Here is a 21,480-nt window from a genome sequence, read left to right on the forward strand (position 1 = left end):
CCTCGTCGGCGTCCTCCTCCTCCTCTCTGGCCGGAGGTAGGAGACGACCCCGACAGGTGTGCCCCACCTGTCGGTGGCCCAGCCTCCTCCCCCGCGCTGGCCTCGGCCACTGACCGCAGGGCCCCGCGCGTCAGGTTCAAACCTAATGGTGCGTGCGCCTGGGCAGGCTGTCAGCTGGCCCTGGACCAGCCGAGCTCTGGGCCGAGCCAGGCCGGAGTTAGCCTGTCTTTATTTTTATTTTAAACCCTGGTTTCTAAGATTTTTATAAAAACATTTAACCAGTGTAAAAATATAATTCTTCCATTGTTATTCTTCTAAAATTGTTTAGTATTTAATGATACGCTTAGGTAAATTTTTCCAGCAACTGTTCTATTTTATATTAATAAAATGGACTAAAATGGAATAGTTTTGCTTCTGCTTGGTTGATTGTAAAAATATTCCTTCAAAGAAAACTAAGGCAAATATTTTTAAAATGATAATTTAGATTTATCAGAAATAGGGAACATTTTTAAAATGACTTTGTGGATTGTTTCTGTGTGAGCTATTTCTTATTTATTGTTTTATCGACGATAGAAAATCCGTGTGACGAGGGAATCGGAGCGGAAGACCTCGAAGACCCTGGATACTTAGCTGACCAAGGCAAGCAACCCTTTGACTATGACTGAGCATATGTTACTTTGCATGATAGAATAGCAAGTATTCCCGTTGAATATGATCATAAGTGCCGGTAATCATTTGATATGATTTTACCGAAGGCTCCCCTGGAGCACATGCATTGAGCTTGACTCTACCCCTTTAGGGTCATGCTAATACCATGTTGACAAGTAAAGATAGCAGTAGCATTATCATGAGCATGATGTTGTCATAAAGCAAGAGTTTATGAAAACCCCGTCGGGTGCCACTCATGCCCGAGGGTGATGATGAGTTAGGTGGTCACTTTTGGTGAAGTGATGCACCCGGTATTTGTGTGAGTTAGGTTTTGAAAATGGGATTAGATTTATGATGTGTCGACTGTCCCAACCTTACCAGTACGACCACGTTACCCCTTATGGGACGGGGCTATGTTAATTACTCTGGTTGGTGCTAGCAAAGAGCCACATTACTAGTGGCAGGAGTGATATGTGGTCACTCTCGTGATGGGGTCGTGCCGGGTAGGACGACTATGGCATTTTTATGAGTTCGCGTCACACCGTTGGTCCCCGCATTGTTGGTACTGTTCAGAGTTGGTGCTCGTAAGACGTACTACATGTGGGCTGGGTACCAATCGAGTGGACCTCTTTGTCTAGTATCGTCAGGGGAAAGGCATTGATCGGGTACTTACCTCCGGTATGTCATATACCACGAGTCGTGGATGTCACGGAAGTTTCCCGGATCTCGTGGGTCCAGCGTACTACCTCTGCAGAGTGTAAACTATTCGAATAGCCGTGTCCACGGTCTAGGACAGTTGCGTAATCGTGCTTAAACTACGTCCTGATATTTCCGCATAAACCAAGTGTGCATGAGTGTGTCTGTGTGTGTATGGTGATGAGAAAGGTGTTGCTATGATAGCAATAATATGACCAAGTTTGGTGAATAGGGTGAACCCGGATGGTTCAGCCCTCGACAGATATATCGATATGTGTAACCTGTTCTTCAAGAGTAATTCTTTAACTTGATGCATATTCATGATCATTCCACCCAATTGAGTTATACTAGAGATGCACGATATTGTTATCCTTCACTTTCGTTGATTATATCATGGGCTGTTTGCGAGTACATTCAAAGTACTCATTGGCTTGCCACTGGTTATGTTATTGACCAGACATGGAAGGACCGGAGTTTGGAGATGAGTACGTTTTCGGAGACACCCCTGCGAACTAGGACGCTTCCGAGTCAGACTGCATGTTGGTGTAGGCTTGATGGCATGGCCACCCGCTTAGCCCCTTTGTTTTCCGCTATTAGTTTACTCGTGTGATTTGGCCTTAGGCCCTCTCTTGTGAACTTGACCCTTCGGTCATGTGATGTAATAATCGGTACTTGGATGTAAGACTCTTTATTCAGTATCTGTGTTCGGTGAGCATTGATCTCTGGGATCACTTAGCACGGTGATTCTCGACTAGTAAGTCGGGGTCCCCACACCCTTTCCTCTTTAAGGGAGAACCAACGCAAGTTCAATAATTAATAACCGCCACACTCTTCATGAATGAGTTCACTCTTAGAAACGTTAGGCATGTACCCTTCCCTGTAATTGCTTTAACGCTCCACATCGCAAGGGCCTAGCCCCATGCAGGACTCATCCATCGCTAGATTGCTTTAACGCTCCGCTTCGCTAGGGCCTAGCCCCATGCAGGACTCAACCATCGCTAGTATGTCAGGTCACGATGCCCGGGCAAGGCCACGAGGTGAGGGGCCTAAAGTCTGGTTAGAACCCTCGAGGCATGATGCTGAAGGGGTCACCCTTGATGCGCAAGCGACTCATGCGAGAGAAGAGGCTTTCGGCCGAAACGAGGTTACGAGAAGAAGGGATAGTAACAAGGATCACTGAGCTACATCGGGCGGTTAACTTAACTTTCCAGAGCGTGTCGTGAGGTGGCCACAACCTAAGAGGGGTTCACATGGCGTGAGGGCGCGTCTTCCTGAAGTTTACTTCCTTATGTAAAAGCACATATGCTCCCTTGATGGTTTTGATAATTCATGACAACATACATTGTCTCTTGGATTAACACTTTTACCTAGTAGATTACATGCATAGTCTAAAGAGAGCATTGGCTAAGGATTGTGTGGAGAAACCCCTTGACGCAAGAATAGGAATAGGATTGGCCAAGCTTCAAGACTCTTATATTTGTGAGAAATCACATTTGAGTCCATAGGAAAGCCAATACTATTAAAAAGGGCTGAGGTATCTATGATGAATTGGTTGTTCAAGTGCTTAGAAATAGCTGATAACCCACAAGTATAGGGGGTCACGACAGTCTCCATAGGTAGCATTTCACCCTAATTTATTGATTCAACACAAGGGGAGCCAAAGAATATTTATTGGCCGTAACAGTTGAGTTGTCAATTCAACCACACTTGGGATATCTTTCTGCGGTAAGTATTTAGTAGTATAGCAAGTGATAGTAATAACAGTAACAGCGATAGCGGCAATTTTGGTAACAATAGTAATGCTAGTAACAGTAGCGTTGAGTAGCAAGTGTGGCAGTTGCAGCAACACTAGTAGTTTAGCAAGATTCAGTATATGTAACGCATAGGCATGTGAATCAGCAGTAAATAATGACTTAGATGACATTGATCATATAAAAATTACACACTAGGGCGACATAGAACTAGGTCCAATTCATCAATATAATGAAGGCATGTATTTCGTATATAGTCCTACGTGCTTGCGATAAGAACCAGCATGACATCTTTTGTTCTACCCTCCCGTGGCAGTGGGGTCCTATTGTAAACTTAGGGATATTAATGCCTCCTTTGAATCGAGAACCATAACAAAGCATTAACACATAGTGAATACATGAACTCCTCAAACTACGACAATCACCGAAAAGAATCCCAATTATTGTCACCTTGGGGCATGCGGATCAAGACACGTAATAGGTAACTATAACTTGTAAGATAGGATCCAGATTGCTCTTATATTCATGGAAACACAATTGGTTCAGATCCCAAATCATGGCATTCGGGCCCTAGTGACAACCAATAAGGATAGCAAAGTCATAGTAACATCAATCACAAAACATAGTGGATACTAGGGGTCAAGCCCTATCAAACTTAACTCGATTACATGATCAATATTATCCAATACCACCATAGTCTAGCAAGCTTTCAAAGGAATTACACACTCCCGGTGGTGAGCATCATGTTGTTGTTGATGAAGAAGGGTTAGTGATGATGATGGCCATGAGCCCCCTCTCCAGATCCCCAAACGGACTCCACATCACCCCTTCGGAGGAAAAACAGGAGGTGGCAGCGGCTTCGTCTCGTAGAACACAAAGAAAACTTCTCTCTTATTTTTTTTCTTTGAGATATGAATTTATAGGAGTCGAATTAGGGTCAGAGGAGCCTCGAGGGCCCCGCAAGCTATCAGGACATGTGTGGGGGGCGCCCCGTTGGCTTGTGCCCCCCTGACACTTCCCCTCCGGTAGTGCTTTCCATAAATCCTTATAATATTAGAAATAATTCATACAAAGTTTCGTCCGATTCTGAGAACTTTTATTTCTGCACAAAAATAGCACCAAGGTATAGTTCTGCAGAAAACAACGTCAGTTCGGGTTAATTTCATTCAAATCATGCAAATTAGAGGCCAAAATCAGAGCAAAAGTGTTTGGAAAATTAGATACATTTGAGACGTATCAACTCCCCCAAGCTTAACTCATTGCTTTTCCTCAAGCAATCCAGTTGCTAAACTAAAAGTGATAAAGAAAACTTTGACAAACTTTTATGTTCTCGTTATTATACACATGCTTAGCTGGTGTTCAAGTTTTCATCATAATTATAGATAATCATATCTAGGTTATCAATTAAGCATCATATTCAACCATGGCAATGCATAACCAAGTAGCAAGCAATAATAAAATATCTCACATGCCAGCAATTTGTTAAAACAATCATTATATAATATAATGGCATGGTATTTTATTAGCCCTTTCTAAGACCGCAAAACACAAATGCACATCACCTGTGAGCTTTAAGCAGTGACTAAATATTATAATTCAGGGTAGGAAAGATCCAACCATATTTTGAGTCAACATTAGGTAGACTCAATGCATAAGAATGATAATAGTGCTCTCTGGTCAGGTGCTTTTAGTAAGAGCGTGATGACTCGACATAAAAAGGTAAGTAGACAGGCTCTTTGCAGAGGGTGATGACTCGACATAAAAAGGTAAATAGATAGGCCCTTTGCAGAGGGAAGCATTGTTTGCAGCGGTGCAAGAGCTCAAATTCTAAAGCAAAGTAGGAATAGTTTTTGAGTGGTGTTGTTTACTTTGAATGTCACGACAAATGTTTCAGTACCTTCCATCCCAAACTCATTATAGGTGGTTCCCAAACGGAATTGTAAAGTTCTACTCCCATACACCATCCATGCACAACCATGGCCAGCCAAATTCATGGGTACCCTCCAACACTTCATCTTGCCCAAGGAATTTTATTTTAATTTATGTTTGGTGAAGCTGGGTTGGGAACCCTTGTTACCAACCTCCTTCGAGCAACGATGTCGAATAAACGCTCGTCATGGGAATAACTTACTTAGCATGGAAGATAATGATTTCCCCGTCGCTCTGTGAGCGGTACAAGTGGACAATATAGAAGTTTATTTGAAAGTTTTTAGAGGTGTCACATGCAAATTGAGTTGGAACGGAAGGGTAATACCATATATAGGTAGGTATGGTGGACTCATGTGGAATAACTTGATTTCAGGATATTGGATGCACAAGAAGCACTGTAACGCCCCGGACAAACCCGTCGGCGGTCGTTACTCCTGGCGGGATCTAAACTGGCCCCACATATCAATACTAGTCTTTTCTGCGCACTTTGTCCTAACTCATGCGCACCTAGGACCAACTTCCCGATCGGTGACCCATCCTAGAACTACTCCAAGCCAAGAACGCTTAACCTAGGAGTTCTATTTGAATGGGATCCCGGAAAAGAAGGAATTCCTTATTGATATGAGTAGTCTATCATCCCTAATATGCCATGCTATCACATACACCACCACCGAGAGGAACCGACGTCCTCGTCGGGCCACATGTGTGTTCCCTCTTGGTACAAACGTCTGTGCATCCAGACTAGTACATGTACCATGTCGTGTGCCAGGACGGGTCACAAACGTCATGAACAACAAGACCGCACACCAGTCCGCAAACATCCGTGTAACCGCGAGGGTCGGCTCTGATACCAAACTTGTAGCGCCCCGGACACACCCGCCGGCGGTCGTTACTCCCGACAGGATCTAGACTGGCCCCACATATCAATACTAGTATTTTCTGTGCACTTTGTCCTCACTCATGCGCACCCGGGACCAACTTCCCGGTCGGTCACCCATCCTAGAACTACTCCAAGCCAAGCATGCTTTACCTAGGAGTTCTGTTTGAATGGGATCCCGAAAAACTAGGAATTCCTTATTAATATGAGTAGTCTATCATCCCTAATATGCCAGGCTATCACAAGCATTCCCTCTTAGTACATGTGAAGGTTAGAAGTAGGTTGAGAAGCGACCCGCTAGAGAGAAGAATAATAAAAAACATGCATTGTGAATAGTTAACATTGAACATTAACTTGAGTAGGATATGAGCACTCTGGATTTAAACATCATAAAGGTTGCATTGGTTTTGAATCAACTATATGTTTGCCCATGGACCAAGCCAAACAGCTTGAATTATTCAGAGGGAAATACCAAACTACCATACCACATCATAGCCATTTTAATGCATGTTGACGCACAAGATAAAATATTATGCATTCCTAGTTATTTCAGCATGGCATGAGAAACTACAATCTTGAATTGTCATGTGAAACATGTTTACTCCTGATATACTAAATTAAGATCCAACTGGCTAAACATATTTACAAAAATAGAGAACACGCAGAGTTCGTACGAGTTTCTTTTGCCATGATCACTTCATCAACTATATTCATTATTGTCTTTCACTTGCACGATCGAATGATGTGATAATAATAGAAGTGCAAAAATACCGTGGACTAGGCTGAAATCTGGAGTGCGGTTTTAAACAAAGGAGAAGACATAGTAGTATTGGCTCTTCGTTAGGTGAACAATAAAGCATGTGGGAGCCACTCAACATTTTCATCGTGGTCTTCTTCTTTCATATCTCAAAAAACAGGTAAAGAAATTCAGAGAAACATGTTGAAATATTTTTGAAGTTTTTGTTTTTCTTAGGCAAGTAATGTAAACTATGGGAAAACAAGAATGAGAAAAACTATTTACATGGGAAAGGTCCCAACATGTAAGAGGAAATCGTTTTGGGTTTTCTATTAATACTACAAGTAATTGAATAGGAAAGAGAAACCGAATAGAAATGCATAATATTTTTTTGGATTTTCTAAAGTTTTTCAAACACATAAGAAGAAAGCGGAAAATTCAAGCTAAACATGAATATACAATCCAAGAGGATGAACACCGACAATTTTAATGAAGTGTGTGAACATGAATGTAATGTCAGTGAGAAATACGTACTCCCCCAAGCTTAGGATTTTGCCTCGCTTGGTCGTCACCATTGGTAGTCTGAGAAGTGGTTGAGATGGTAGCTTGTTGGGGTATTCCTGGTTGCCTCTTCCGTTGGGCGACGAGCCTCTACTACATCATTGTACTCTCACACTTCGATCTCAAGAACGTAGTATCTCTGGCGAGCCTGAAAATTAAAGAGGGCAGGTGGAGAAAAAAATAACAGGCATTGAGATGTACTTTTCAAAAATTAAGTTATACTCATACCCTCTAGCTTAGTTTACAATAATATCATGATAAGGCATAGCTTGAAAGTCTAAGTATCTATTAGAAAAAATAGGGTCATTGAATTGGGTTATCAGTCCTAGTTGTGCAGCTATAGGGGAGGCATAAATTCCTCCATATACATTACCATTGCTAGAGTTGGAATGCAACCTTCGAGCAACAATTGTACCAAGGTTATAGTGTTGCTTACGAGTCACAGCAGTGTGAATAAGGCTCAAGTCAGGGGCACATAGCGCAGTGCAATCTTGTTTCCCTACTACGCATTTTTCGTTAAATAGTGCAAAGTAGCGAATAGAGGGAAAATGAATGCTTTTAATTCTAGCCTGCGTTACTCCTCTATTTTCTCCAATGCAGAGTCTCTCAAGAAATATATTATAATTAGTTTTGGAAGGTTTCTCTAGTGAAACCCAAAGTGCGAGTTTGCATGCAATGCAAAATTCTTCTAGGATCATGCTCAAGGCTTTATCATAGAGAGTAAATAATACTATGGAAGTATGAGAGAGATAACAGAATCCATTCGTGATAGTGCGTGTAAGGTTATAATGTTGGGGACACGTATCTTCGAGGAAGTCGGTGACGCCGGTATTGTAAATGAAACGATCAAATTCCTCCTTGATACGTGCACCATTCATGAACTCTTATATTCATGAAAACATAATAGGTTCAGATCTGAAATCATGGCACTCAGGCCCTAGTGACAAGCATTAAGCATAGCGAAGTCATAGTAACATCAACTAGAGAACATAACGGATACTAGGGATCAAGCCCTATCAAACTAACTCGATTACATAATCATTCTCATCCAATCCCACCGCTGTCCAGCAAGCCTACTATGGGGACCCCGACTAGTAAGTTGAGATCTCCGTGCCCAGTGATCCCAAGGATCAAAGCTCACTGAACACAGATACTGAATAATAGAGTCTTACATCCATACATACCGTTTGATACAATAAATGACCTCTTCGGTCGAGTCTTACATACATAGGGTCTTAAAGGCCACAGCACCAAACTAGACCAATAGCGGAGTTATTAGTTGAAAGCGTGAACCCATGCCATCAGCCTTAACCTACACGCATTCTGACTGGGAAGCATCCTAGCTCGCAAGAACGTCACCGAGTTAATCTTCACCGTATCCTGTCTCTGACACCTGGTCAATGAAATAACCAGTGGCAAGCCAATGAGTACTTTGAATGTACTCGCAAACAGTCCATGATACGAACAATGAAGGTGAAGGATAACAGTATCATGCATCTTTAGTGTAAGTCAACTGGGTGGAATGATCATGTATATGCATCAGGTTAAAGAATTACTTTTGAAGAACAGGTTACAGATATTGACATATCTGTCAAGGGTTGAACACACCGTGTTCACACTGTATGCCAAGTCATTGGACTTGTCATAACCTCAATATATTAACTAAGGGTTAAACCATCCGGGTTCACCCTACTCGCGGTATATCACATATACCAGAGGTAAGTACCCGATCATCATCTTTCCCCTGACGATACTAGACAAAGAGGTCCACTCGATTGGTACCCAGCCCACATGTTGTACGTCTTACGAGCACCGACTCTGGACCGTATCAACCATGCAGGGACCAACGGTGTGCTCGGAACTCATAATAATGGCATAGTCGTCTTACCTGGCACGACCCCATCACGAGAGTGACACCGATCACTCCCGCCACTAGTAATGTGGCACTTTGCTAGCACCGACCAGAGCAATCAACAAAGCCCCGTCCCATAAAGGGGTATCGTGGTCGTACTGGGTAAGGTTGGGATGGTCGACACATCATAAATCTAATCCATTTCCGAAACCATACTCACACCAAAATCACCGGTGCATCACTTCACCAAAAGTGATCACCAACTCATCATCACCCTCGGGCATTAGTGGTACCCGACGGGGTTTTCGTAAACTCTTTATGTAACTCATCATCATGCTCATGATAAAATGCTCTATTATTACTTGTCAACATGATAATATCATGACCCTCACGGGGTCAAGCTCAATGCAGTGATTCTACTCTACTAGCCAACATGACAGTAGCATCATCCTCGTAGATGGTAGGGTCATCTCATCATGTTTGTGCTCCGAGGAGCCATGTGAATATCACTACTATAATGCAAGGGCTTCGAAGAAGCCTTCGGTACCATCACATCAATGATGAACCGGCATCGTGATTACATGCAACGGAAAATACTTGCTATTTTAGCATGCATCATTTTATTTACTTAAGTCATGGAAAAAGGTCTACTTGCCTTGCTCACGTAAGTCCTCGGGGTCTTCGAGGTCTTCCGCTCCGTCCCCGAGTACTCCGTCTACCGTCAACTACGTCGGAAATAACCATAGTAAGCCACATATCCAGCAGAATAAAAGTGTTCTATAAATAGAGCTTATATTTTTCTTCGACCTCTCTGGTCATAAGAAAAATGCGTGAAGCTTGATATAGGATATTTGGGTCATCAATGATTTTTGAATGGATGGAAAGAGCAATAGATGGCCATTGAATAAGCCAACAGAAATCTTTCTGTTAAAAATGAGTGGAGGCACCCATTTAACAGAGAAGGATTTTAGAAATATTTAGGAAGTGGTTTCACTGGATTTGGAGTTGAATTGAATTTACTAGGAATTTCTAATGTGGGATAAATAGCAATAGGGAGCTATGTAATACAAGCAACAGAAATAAGTCACACAAAAATGTTGACTAGGGTTCTAAAAATGGAGAATGATTTAAGAAGGTTCTGGAAATTTGAATCTCTCCATTTGGAGTTGATATGAGGCCTATGGGATTTTACAAAGGTGGGTTAAATATATTCAAATCTTCATTTGAATAATAATACCACAGAAAGTTTTCTTGGAAAAATGTGCAATGCACATATTCAGATACAGCTTGATTTTAGGAGCCTGCAGGAGTTTGAATCGAAAGATTTGGAGTTAGAATGAATTTGCAATGGAATTTATGAGTTATGAAAAAATGAAAAGGGAAGGGCTCAGCCTCTAGGGGAAGTTATCTTGCGCCACTGGCGCCAGATAGGCCTTCGGGCCGGCCCAGTGGCTCCAGCCGGACACGTATTCCAGAGAAGGCGCCTCCGCGCGGGGAAAACGCCCGCGGGACGGGGCGCGGCCACTTACTCCAGCTGGCCGGCTAGAGTGGCTGACCAGGGGGCCCCGCCTGCAGGGTCTCCTCCTTCCTCAGGTTCGCATGCAGGGCAGGAGGTAGACCGGCCGCGGGAGGAAGAGGAGGCTGCGCGGTGCCGTGTCCCCGGCCGTTCCCTGCCCGAGGTGACGCGCCGGCGAGCTTGCTGCACCTCGCCTCCTCCATTCGCCCACACACGGCCTCTGCGGAGGGCTGCCATGGGGAGCCGTCGCGCACCCGCGGAAGGCCGACGACGCCGTTGCCCTCGGCGCCTGCAGCAAGGAGGAGAGCCCGGAGGGGCTCGAGGGAAGGAGTGCGGGGCCACTGCAGCTCACCAGAGAGCCTAGGGGCAAGGAGAACCCCCTGGGTTGGATAGGCTCGCGCGGAGGTTCTCGGGAGCTTCGGCCATGGCTATGGTAGTAGGAGGAGGGAGCGAGGGGAGGGAGCAGGGAGGATGAGAGGGCTCCAGGGAGAGAGGAGGAGGGCTTGGGGAGCTAGAGATGCTCGGGAAGGAAGAGATAAGAGAGGAGGAGAAGGGAGGAGAGGTTGGAAGCTCTCGGGTGCACCCGTGGGCATGGTGGGTGGAGAGGCTTTGAATGGTCAAGGGGAGGAGGAGGCAATGATAGAGGAGGAGGGATATAGGAAGGGAGAGGACGAGAGAGCTCGGGACTCTCTGGAGCTCTGAGAGCACGTGGTAGACATGTGTCCCAGGGACGTCTTGGAGGCTAGCTAGCGTCGGGGAGCTGCTGGACTGGTCAAATGGAAGTATGTGGCGTGCTGAGACATGTTGTAGTGGCCACACACAGCCTGTAGGAGGAAGACAAGGTGCAGAGCACCAGTTCTGCATGTCCAGAAGGTGGTCACCAGGGTCACTCATGCCCACAAGTTTGCAAAGAGCAGCAAAAGAGGTCCAGCACGCAAGGCACACATGCAGGAAGGTAACTCTGGAGTTTGGCAACTAGTTAAGGTGGTTTGAATGGCTGCTGACTTTGACTTAGTTTACAGCAGCAAACTTAGTGCTTGCAAAACTAGTTTGCCCAGGTAGTTAACTGGAGGTAAACCATGTCCAGCACTCTTGTTTAAGGGAGGACTACTAGCCTGCCAAATTTCAGCTCAGGAGAGTGAGCCTAGCTAGTACTTGTAGTGCAATCCTATATTTAAGCCAGAATTCAACTTGAGGAGGTGCTGCTCATTTTTCCTACATGAGCATGCCATTAGTTGATTTGAAATGATGCATTGAGACACTAGAGAGGCTCTGGAAAGAATTGGGGGTGATGGCCTAAGCAGAAGATTGGGAAGAAGGGTAAAACCGTGTTGCCAAGGGTGAAAATGAGAGAAAGTTACAAAGGGTCCTTCCCCAATAATTGACCAGTGGACATGGGAAAGTTACTGGAGGTGAAATGTAACTAGGTGAGGCAGTGGTAGAAAATTGAGCTCAAGGAATAAAGTAGAAGGGGCAACACAAGTCAAATTAGTGAGTGCACACAAGGTGTTTGATCTGTGGTTAGGCTATCAGATGGATTCCAATGACTATAAAACTTAACAGGATCAAATAATAGATGAAAATAGGCTTGCACACCAAATTTGGGATTTGCTGGACAATAGATGAAAATAGGCTTGCACACCAATGTAGACTTGAAAAACCCTAGAAAGGGGCAGAAATGGGTTTCTGCTTAGATCCTTATTCAAATAAATTCCCACAAATCCAATATTTGGTGTAGGGGTATTATTTGAGCATTAAGGCATGCACAAAAAGTTTGAGGTCAGTTGGACACACTTTATAATGTAAAGTTTGTCAAAGTCAGAAATCAACAGAGAGGGTTTTGAGGGTTTTAGGACAAGTTCCTCTATTCTCCTTGGTGTACCACTTGGTGTGGATGCCTCATTGGAGTACTGGAACATGTCCACCAAATTTGAGCACAATTGGAGACACTTCACAATGTAGAGTTGCTCAAATTTGATTCTGGACAGATAGGGTTTTAGAGTGATTAGGGGAGCCAAATCAACTTGGATTGAAATGAAACTTGGCAAGATCATCAATAATATCATAGATGACATTCTAGAATTTTAATGGAATTTTATTTAGAATATTTCTTATAGAAATATTCCAAAAGCTTGAAATAGGCAGGAATGGGTTTGGAGGGTTTTGCCTAATATTTTGAACATGGCCATGTGTTGAAACTCATAAATGTGGAATAAATATATCCACTGGGTTTCCCTAAATTTTCTTAAATATTTTGAAAGCAATAAAAATAACTTTCCTTGATAGGAGACCATTTCAGGCCTCATAGAAAGGCTTTTAAATAAAATAAGAAAATAACCTTTAAAATAATAATAAGATGGTTTTTGGAAGTCATTTTGATAATAGGTTTTAAATAAAACAATTGGTGCAAAAGAAACTCCCTAATTTGAGGACTTGTAGTGCAAACCTCATCTCAGGGGTTTGAAAGTTTAATTCAAAGAAAAGCTTTTTGGTGAAAATAATATTTGGTAAAAATAGATATTTGTTCTAAAACATGGCATGATTATTAGGCATGAGATCATGGAGTAAGGAGGTGATTAGGAGAGTGGCAAGAATTAATGGGGACCAATCACATGCAAAACAATCAGACAGACAATAGTCACTCCAAGCATCACAAGCATTCACAAAAAATTTAATTGGTCCTAAATTTTGAAATAAGTTACTTAGTCAGGAAAGCCAAAAGTTGGGGTGTGACAGACCTTACCCTCTTAAGAGAATCTCGTCCCCGAGATTCCTGGGCTAGGGGTTGGTGAGATACAGAATCTTGAGCTGCAGGTAGTCTTCATGTCTCCATGTTGTTGTGGTGGTCTTGAGGAGCTTGATAATACAAATTCGAACGTTCACACGTCCTTGACTGATCATGAGCGGAATCTGGCAATAAGTTAGGCTTGACCGAGGTAAAGGGCTTGGTGAGCTAAGTCTGTGCAAGGTTCTCGCGTGCGTGTGTATTCGAAACTCAGAATACGTGGCAAGATAGTGTGTCTAGGATCTGGTCCTGGGGTTTCGCATGTCGGTTAGTGACAGCAAGATGTCTCGTGTTAGAACGCACTACCAAAGTCTTCGCATGGCTTCCCGCTTACGGGGAAGTCCTTGCTTCCTTTTGGCAGGCAAGCTGTGGTCGCAAATAGTCTTCGTAGGCTTCTTGCGGAAGGGTCCGGGCTGGGTCTCACCTATGAGTCTAAGCTCGGAGGCTCAGGTCCCGAACAGGTCCTGCCATCTTGGGAGTTGCGAGGGTTTCTGGATAAGCTGGCTACCCAAGAGTATATACCAGTCATCCATTCCCATGGTCTGCGACTCGGCAAGCGGAAATCACCTTTAGGAGGTTTCCACCATGACCTACTAGTATTTGCGTGCTTGATTTGGACCAAGGAGAGATCGTCGGATTCTTTCGCTTGTCCAAGGGCTTCATCATCTTGAATCGTCGAGCTTCTTGACGTCGTTGATGTAGTCGGTGTGCGGTCGGTGGTTGACTTCTGTTGCTTCATCGCATTGTCGTGCTTCCTCGTCATGGCGGTTCTTGGTCTTGTCTCGAGCAGGATAGACTTCCGTCGTCTTGGGACTGCTTCGAGAAGTCCACCTTCTCGAGATATCCCTGTACCTTCGAGAGGCATAACAATCAGCGTTCCTGGGGCTCGTCCAAACAGGACTAAGGTGTTCTTCCTCTTACTGGGTGAGTAAGTATCTCATTAGTGAGGATGACAACTTACCTTCCCAAACACGACATGAGCACAGTGCTCAAAAGCCAGATGAGAAGAACGGAACTGGCTATGGGCGGGTACTGGCCACATTTTAACGACTTAAAGTCGTCTTCTATGGTCGTAGTCCGTCCATCTTGTGGCTCAGCGAAGCTTTAGGGTCTCAAAGAATTTAGGATGTGGACGAACAATTATCATCTTATCTCTAAGCACATTCCTTAGATGCCAGTAGTTCGACCGTTAACTTGAGACAACATCACCTCATCTCATCAAGGATATCACCCTACGTGGATCAACTCCACAGCGCTCAAGCTAGTCAACTCTGGGTTGAGGGAAGAACTAACCCAAACACTTACAAGCAGGGCGTAGCCCCAACTGTACATGCATTACTATGCAAGGACCTTGGGGAGACATACAACTACCACGATTGAATCTTAGGCACAACAAACCCAATTGTCCACCTAAGACATCCAATGGACAGGGTACTATACTATTATATTAAGGAAACACGTAGTAGACTAATCCAATATTTTGTTTCCTTCCTATGAATCCGATCAAGTAATCCATCAATCCGACCAATAAAGACTAGACTCACCCCTCCTACAAATCCAACATTGACGAGGTTCTACATAGCCTCTTAGAGTCTTCATAACTCACATATTTCTACAAGAGCTACGTCATAGTATATACACCAACTTCAATAATCATGGCCACATAATCTCCAGGGCCAAACCACATAGGTTGTAGTTCAACTGACAACTTCAAGTATACGCACTCTATATCCATCGAGAAAACATGGTATCATGATCGAGATTAACGAGCTAAATCCAATTTACTCCGAACCATGTGGTCTTTTTCATCCTCAATATTCTATTAAGATTACCTATTAGAATCCAAGACTCAAATCCAATAAGAAGTCTACTTGATACTCCAAGTTACTTTGGCAAACGCATCAAATCATGACAACTACTAGCTAAAGTCATGCATACCACCAAGAATAATGTTCACGATCATAATCATCCTACTAAATCCAATCTTACTCCAGATTATGCAGGTTATACTACTGTATCAACTCGTTCCACCAAATCCACCTACTGTATAAGGGTCTCACGATCCACCAAAATAGTCTAGCTATATCCTCAAGACATCTATTATCCTCGCAAAAATCTTAGTCTAATGCTCTCATATCGGAGATCGGTCCTCTTATGGCATCAAGGTTACAGTGCTATCTTGAGATGGAAGGATACTTGTTCACGGTGATCACTTGTTTCATTAAGAACCCGGTGCTCAGCGGGGTTTATCGGGGACCTATACGCGTTCTGGCAAGTACGTGTACTAGACACGTGACCAGAAAATTTGAGCCGGAAAGGCTTGTGGAGGTTAGTCTGGTCTAGTGTGGTTTTCCAATCTCGAGGGGCAAACACACTCCTATGGGTTGCATGTGGTTAAGCATAGCACAGTCAGTGTCTTCAACTTCAGTCGTTCTTCGAAGTGGATTCCTTGGCGCGTCTCGTCTTGCTGTCTTCAGTTGCCGAGAGAGGTGAGAGAAAGAGAGAGAGCACAGAGGGAGTGTCTAAGGGTCTCAGTGCAATCAAACAAGCGTTGAAAAATCAGCTCAAACAAGTGCTAAAATTATTTTGAAGACAAGTGATATAACCGCATGTTTGTGGCCTAAGAAAAAGTGCGACTTATATGAAAGCACAAACAACAAAAACGAGCAACACACAACATGGTTCATCCGAACCATTTCACGGACTCGACTTTGCATAGGGGATTCACGACTCTTCCTATCCTAGGTTCTGGGACTCGACAGTCGTGCTTGCTTCTTGCTCCGGAGAGGAGTCCACTAAATCTTCTGGACCTTCTCAGGGTGTTGTCACGTCTCTTGTTATAGCTTGCTAAAGCAATTCGCTTGAGTTGTAAGGAACTCTGGTTGTCTTCTCGTCTGGGAAATTGCTGACGAAGGTGGTTCTTCATAGCTGTCACTAACAGGGTCTTCTGTTGACTTCATGATCTTGTCAGCGTCTTCTTGTCTTCCGAGGCTTCGAGAGTCTCAAGTGGACACCTTCATGCACCGATATTTGCATGACATGATAGAGTTCTGATCTGTCAATCATACTAATTATGGACACCTAGAGCGGGAGATGAAGAGAACCGTTTTCCTGCTCACTAAGGTGAGGCGGACCAAATGGCAAGATTCTCATCCACCGGGGGTGGTCGACACAATTATTTATTACTGACACGGTCGCTCTATTAGTGATGCAGATCAAGGTTTGCATATATTATGGCCAGATTATCGTAGGCAAAAGTGGCATCACTCTGGAACAGTGCCCAGGGTTTCACCATCTTCTAAGCCTCGATGTCCTCGTTCCTCTTAGAGGTACTACTGTTGGTGCCGTCTGGTCGTAGAGTTGTCTTCTCTGTCCTTCAACACATGTGTTTTGCGTGGAAAGGTTACTTCCTTCCGGGCTGCCCACGAGGATTTCAACTTATCCCTTGGTCAGAGGGGCATAAGGTCCTAGCGACCATTAGCAAGTTTTGAAAAGGTAGACGAGGAGTGTCAAGAAAATAAGAGTGGAAGGCTAGAGCATAACCTTCAATTTCTTTGAAGTTTTGGGAGAGTTGAGAAAATATATATGTTTTGTAAATATTTTGAACGATTTGGAAAGAACTTTTATCCTAACTAACATCCATGCTAACTAAGGGGTTCCTATAGTCAGGATGGCTCTGATACCAGTTCAGTGGGGACCCCGACTAGTAAGTCGAGATCGCCGTGCCAGTGATCCCAAGGATCAATGCTCACTGAACACACATACTGAATAATAGAGTCTTACATCCATACATACCGTTTGATACAATAAATGACCTCTTCAGTCGAGTCTTACATACATAGGGCCTTAAAGGCCAAAGCACCAAACTAGACGAATAGCGGAGTTATTAGTTGAAAGCGTGAAACCATGCCATCAGCCTTAACCTACAGGCATTCTGACTGGGAAGCATCCTACCTCGCAAGAACGTCACCGAGTTAATCTTCACCATATCCTGTCTCTCACACCTGGTCAATGAAATAACCAGTGGCAAGCCAATGAGTACTTTGAATGTACTCGCAAACAGTCCATGATACGAACAATGAAGGTGAAGGATAACAGTATCATGCATCTTTAGTGTAACTCAACTGGGTGGAATGATCATGTATATGCATTAGGTTAAAGAATTACTTTTGAAGAACAGGTTACAGATATTGACATATCTGTCAAGGGTTGAACACACCGTGTTCACCCTGTATGCCAAGTCATCGGACTTGTCATAACCTCAATATATTAACTAAGGGTTAAACCATCCGGGATCACCCTACATGCCAAGTCATCGGACTTGTCTTAATCTCAATGTATTAATGAGGGCTAAACCATCCGGGTTTACCCTATATGTCAAGTCACCGAACTTGATCATATTATTGAGATTATCATGATTATAACAACACCTTTTTAACACCACACACACACTTGGTTTATGAGGAAACTCAGGACGTAGTTTAAGCAGCACCACCCAACTGTCCTTGACCGTGGACACGGCTATTCGAATAGTTTACACTCTGCAGAGGTAGTACGCTGGACCCACGAGAAACGGGAAACTTCCGTGTCATCCACGACTCGCGGTATATCACATATACCCGAGGTAAGTACCCGATCATCATCTTTCCCCTGACGATACTAGACAAAGAGGTCCACTCGATTGGTACCCAGCCCACATGTTGTACGTCTTACGAGCACCAAGTCTGGACCGTATCAACCATGCAGGGACCAACGGTGTGCCTGGAACTCATAATAATGGCATAGTCGTCCTACCTGGCACGACCCCATCACGAGAGTGACATCGATCACTCCCGCCACTAGTAATGTGGCTCTTTGCTAGCACCGAGCAGAGTAATCAACAAAGCCCCGTCCCATATAGGGGTATCGTGGCCGTACTGGGTAAGGTTGGGACGGTCGACACATCATAAATATAATCCATTTCCGAAACCATACTCACACCAAAATCACCGGTGCATCACTTCACCAAAAGTGATCACCAACTCATCATCACCCTCGGGCATTAGTGGCACTCGACGGGGTTTTCGTAAACTCTTTATTTAACTCATCATCATGCTCATGATAAAATGCTCTATTATTATTGTCAACATGATAATATCGTGACCCTCACGGGGTCAAGCTCAATGCAGTAATTCTACTCTACTAGCCAACATGACAGTAGCATGATCCTCGTAGATGGTAGGGTCAGCTCATCATGTTTGTGCTCCGAGGAGCCATGTGAATATCACTACTATAATGCAAGGGCTTCGAAGAAGCCTTCGGTACCATCACATCAATGATGAACCGGCATCGTGATTACATGCAACGGAAAATACTTGCTATTCTAGGATGCATCATTTTATTTACTTAAGTCATGGCAAAAGGTCTGCTTGCCTTTCTCACCTAAGTCCTCGGGGTCTTTGAGGTCTTCCGCTCCGTCCCCGAGTACTCCGTCTACCGTCAACTACGTCGGAAATAACCATAGTAAGCCACATATCCAGCCGAATAAAAGTGTTCTATAAATAGAGGTTATATTTTTCTTGGACCTCTCTGGTCATAAGAAAAATACGTGAAGCTTGATATAGGATATTTGGGTCATCAATGATTTTTGAATGGATGGAAAGAGCAATAGATGGCCATTGAATAAGCCAACAGAAATCTTTGTGTTAAAAATGAGTGGAGGCGCCCATTTAACAGAGAAGGATTTTAGAAATATTTAGGAAGTGGTTTCACTGGATTTGGAGTTGAATTGAATTTACTAGGAATTTCTAATGTGCGATAAATAGCAATAGGGAGCTATTTAATACAAGCAACATAAATAAGTCACACAAAAATGTTGACTAGGGTTCTAAAAATGGAGATTGATTTAAGAAGGTTCTGGAAATTTGAATCTCTCCATTTGGAGTTGATATGAGGCCTATGGGATTTCACAAAGGTGGGCTAAATATATTCAAATCTGCATTTGAATAATAATACGACAGAAAGTTTTCTTGGAAAAATGTGCAAGGCACATATTCAGATAGAGCTTGATTTTAGGAGCCTGCAGGAGTTTGAATCAAAATATTTGGAGTTAGAATGAATTTGCAATGGAATTTATGAGTTAAGAAAAAAATGAAAAGGGAAGGGCTCAACCTCTAGAGGAAGTTATCTTGCGCCACTGGCGCCAGATAGGCCTTCGGGCGGCCCAGTGGCTCCAGCCACGAGCACCCGGCCACGTCGGACACGTATTCCAGAGAAGGCGCCTCCGCGTGGAGAAAGACGCCTGTGGCACGGGGCGCGACCACTTACTCCAGCTGGCCAGCTAGAGTGGCTGACTAGCGGGCCCCGCCTGCAGGGTCTCCTCCTTCCTCAGGCTCGCATGCAGGGCAGGGGGTAGACCGACCGCGGGAGGAAGAGGAGGCTGCGCGGCGCCGTGTCCCCGGCCGTTCCCTACCCGAGGTGAAGCGCCGGCGAGCTTGCTGCACCTCGCCTCCTCCATTCGCCCACACACGACCTCTGCGGAGGGCTGCCATGGGGAGCCGTCGCGCACTCGCGGAAGGCCGACGACGCCGTTGCCCTCGGCACCTGCAGCGAGGAGGAGAGCCCGGAGGGGCTCGAGGGAAGGAGTGGGCGGCCATTGCAGCTCACCAGAGAGCCTAGGGGCAAGGAGAACTCCCTGGGTTGGCTAGGCTCGCGCGGAGGTTCTCGGGAGCTTCGGCCATGGCTATGGCAGTAGGAGGAGGGAGGGAGGGGAGGGAGCAGGGAGGATGAGAGGGCTCCAGGGAGAGAGGAGGAGGGCTTGGGGAGCCAGAGATGCTCGGGATTGAAGACATAAGAGAGGAGGAGAAGGGAGGAGAGCTTGGAAGCTCTCGGGTGCACCCGTGGGCATGGTGCCACACGTCCCCGAGGGACTTTAGAAGCTAGCCCGTGGGTGGAGAGGCTTTGAATGGTCAAGGGGAGGAGGAGGCAATGATAGAGGAGGAGGGAGATAGGAAGGGAGAGGACGAGAGAGCTCGGGACTCTCTGGAGCTGTGAGAGCACGGGGTAGACATGTGTCCTAGGGACGTCTTGGAGGCTAGCTAGCGTCGGGGAGCTGCTGGACTGGTCAAATGGAAGTATGTGGCATGCTGAGAGATGTTGTAGTGGCCACACACAGCCTGTAGGAGGAAGACAAGGTGCAGAGCACCAGTTCTGCATGTCCAGAAGGTGGTCACCAGGGTCACTCACGCCCACAGGTTTGCAAAGACCAGCAAAAGAGGTCCAGCACGCAAGGCACACATGCAGGAAGGTAACTCTGGAGTTTGGCAACTAGTTAAGGTGGTTTGAATGGCTGCTGACTTTGATTTAGTTTGCAGCAGCAAACTTAGTGCTAGCAAAACAAGTTTGCCCAGGTAGTTAACTGTAGGTAAACCATGTCCAGCACTCTACTTTAAGGAAGGACTACTAGCCTGCCAAATTTCAGCTCAGGAGAGTGAGCCTAGCTAGTACTTGTAGTGTGTTAGAGCATATATCTCCATATGTGGTTTTGGTACTTGATGACAATTCCTATGGACTAATGGTTGTCTTAAGTTACATTTATAGGATTTGTCCATAGGCACTTCTTGAAGTCCATCTGTTGGGTTCAAGGAGTTTATATGATGACCAAGATGGTATTCAAGGTATTATCCAAAGAATGGTCATTGAGACACATGGTTGATCAAGATCTCAGACAAAGAGTAAATCAAGATGATCAACACACAAAGCGTACAAGATGTACGGAGAGGGATCAAGTGATCCCATGGTATGGTAAGCATTGTCCATTACGTGTTTGTGTACTAACCCATGGTCTTCATGAGAGTTCTATGTGGGGGTTAGGTGTGTTTCCATGGGCTTGCGTCAATGGGAAGATCTCATACAACCCATGGAGTATGACATCATGTTTCCATGGGCTTGCGTCAAAGGGAAGATCTCATACAACCCATGGAGTATGACGTCAAGTTGTGATCGTCATCAAGATTGCGATGTGCAAGTTCAAGTGGAACAACACGAAGATAGCATGCTTGAAGCTTGCCGTCCATTGTGGTGGCAATGGACTTGTGAAGATATGCTGAAGAGTAACTCACCCATAGTGAGTATGGGGGAGCAATCAACTA

The sequence above is a fragment of the Hordeum vulgare genome, chromosome 3H (genome assembly GCF_904849725.1).
Source record: "Hordeum vulgare subsp. vulgare chromosome 3H, MorexV3_pseudomolecules_assembly, whole genome shotgun sequence".
Lineage (NCBI taxonomy): Eukaryota > Viridiplantae > Streptophyta > Magnoliopsida > Poales > Poaceae > Hordeum > Hordeum vulgare.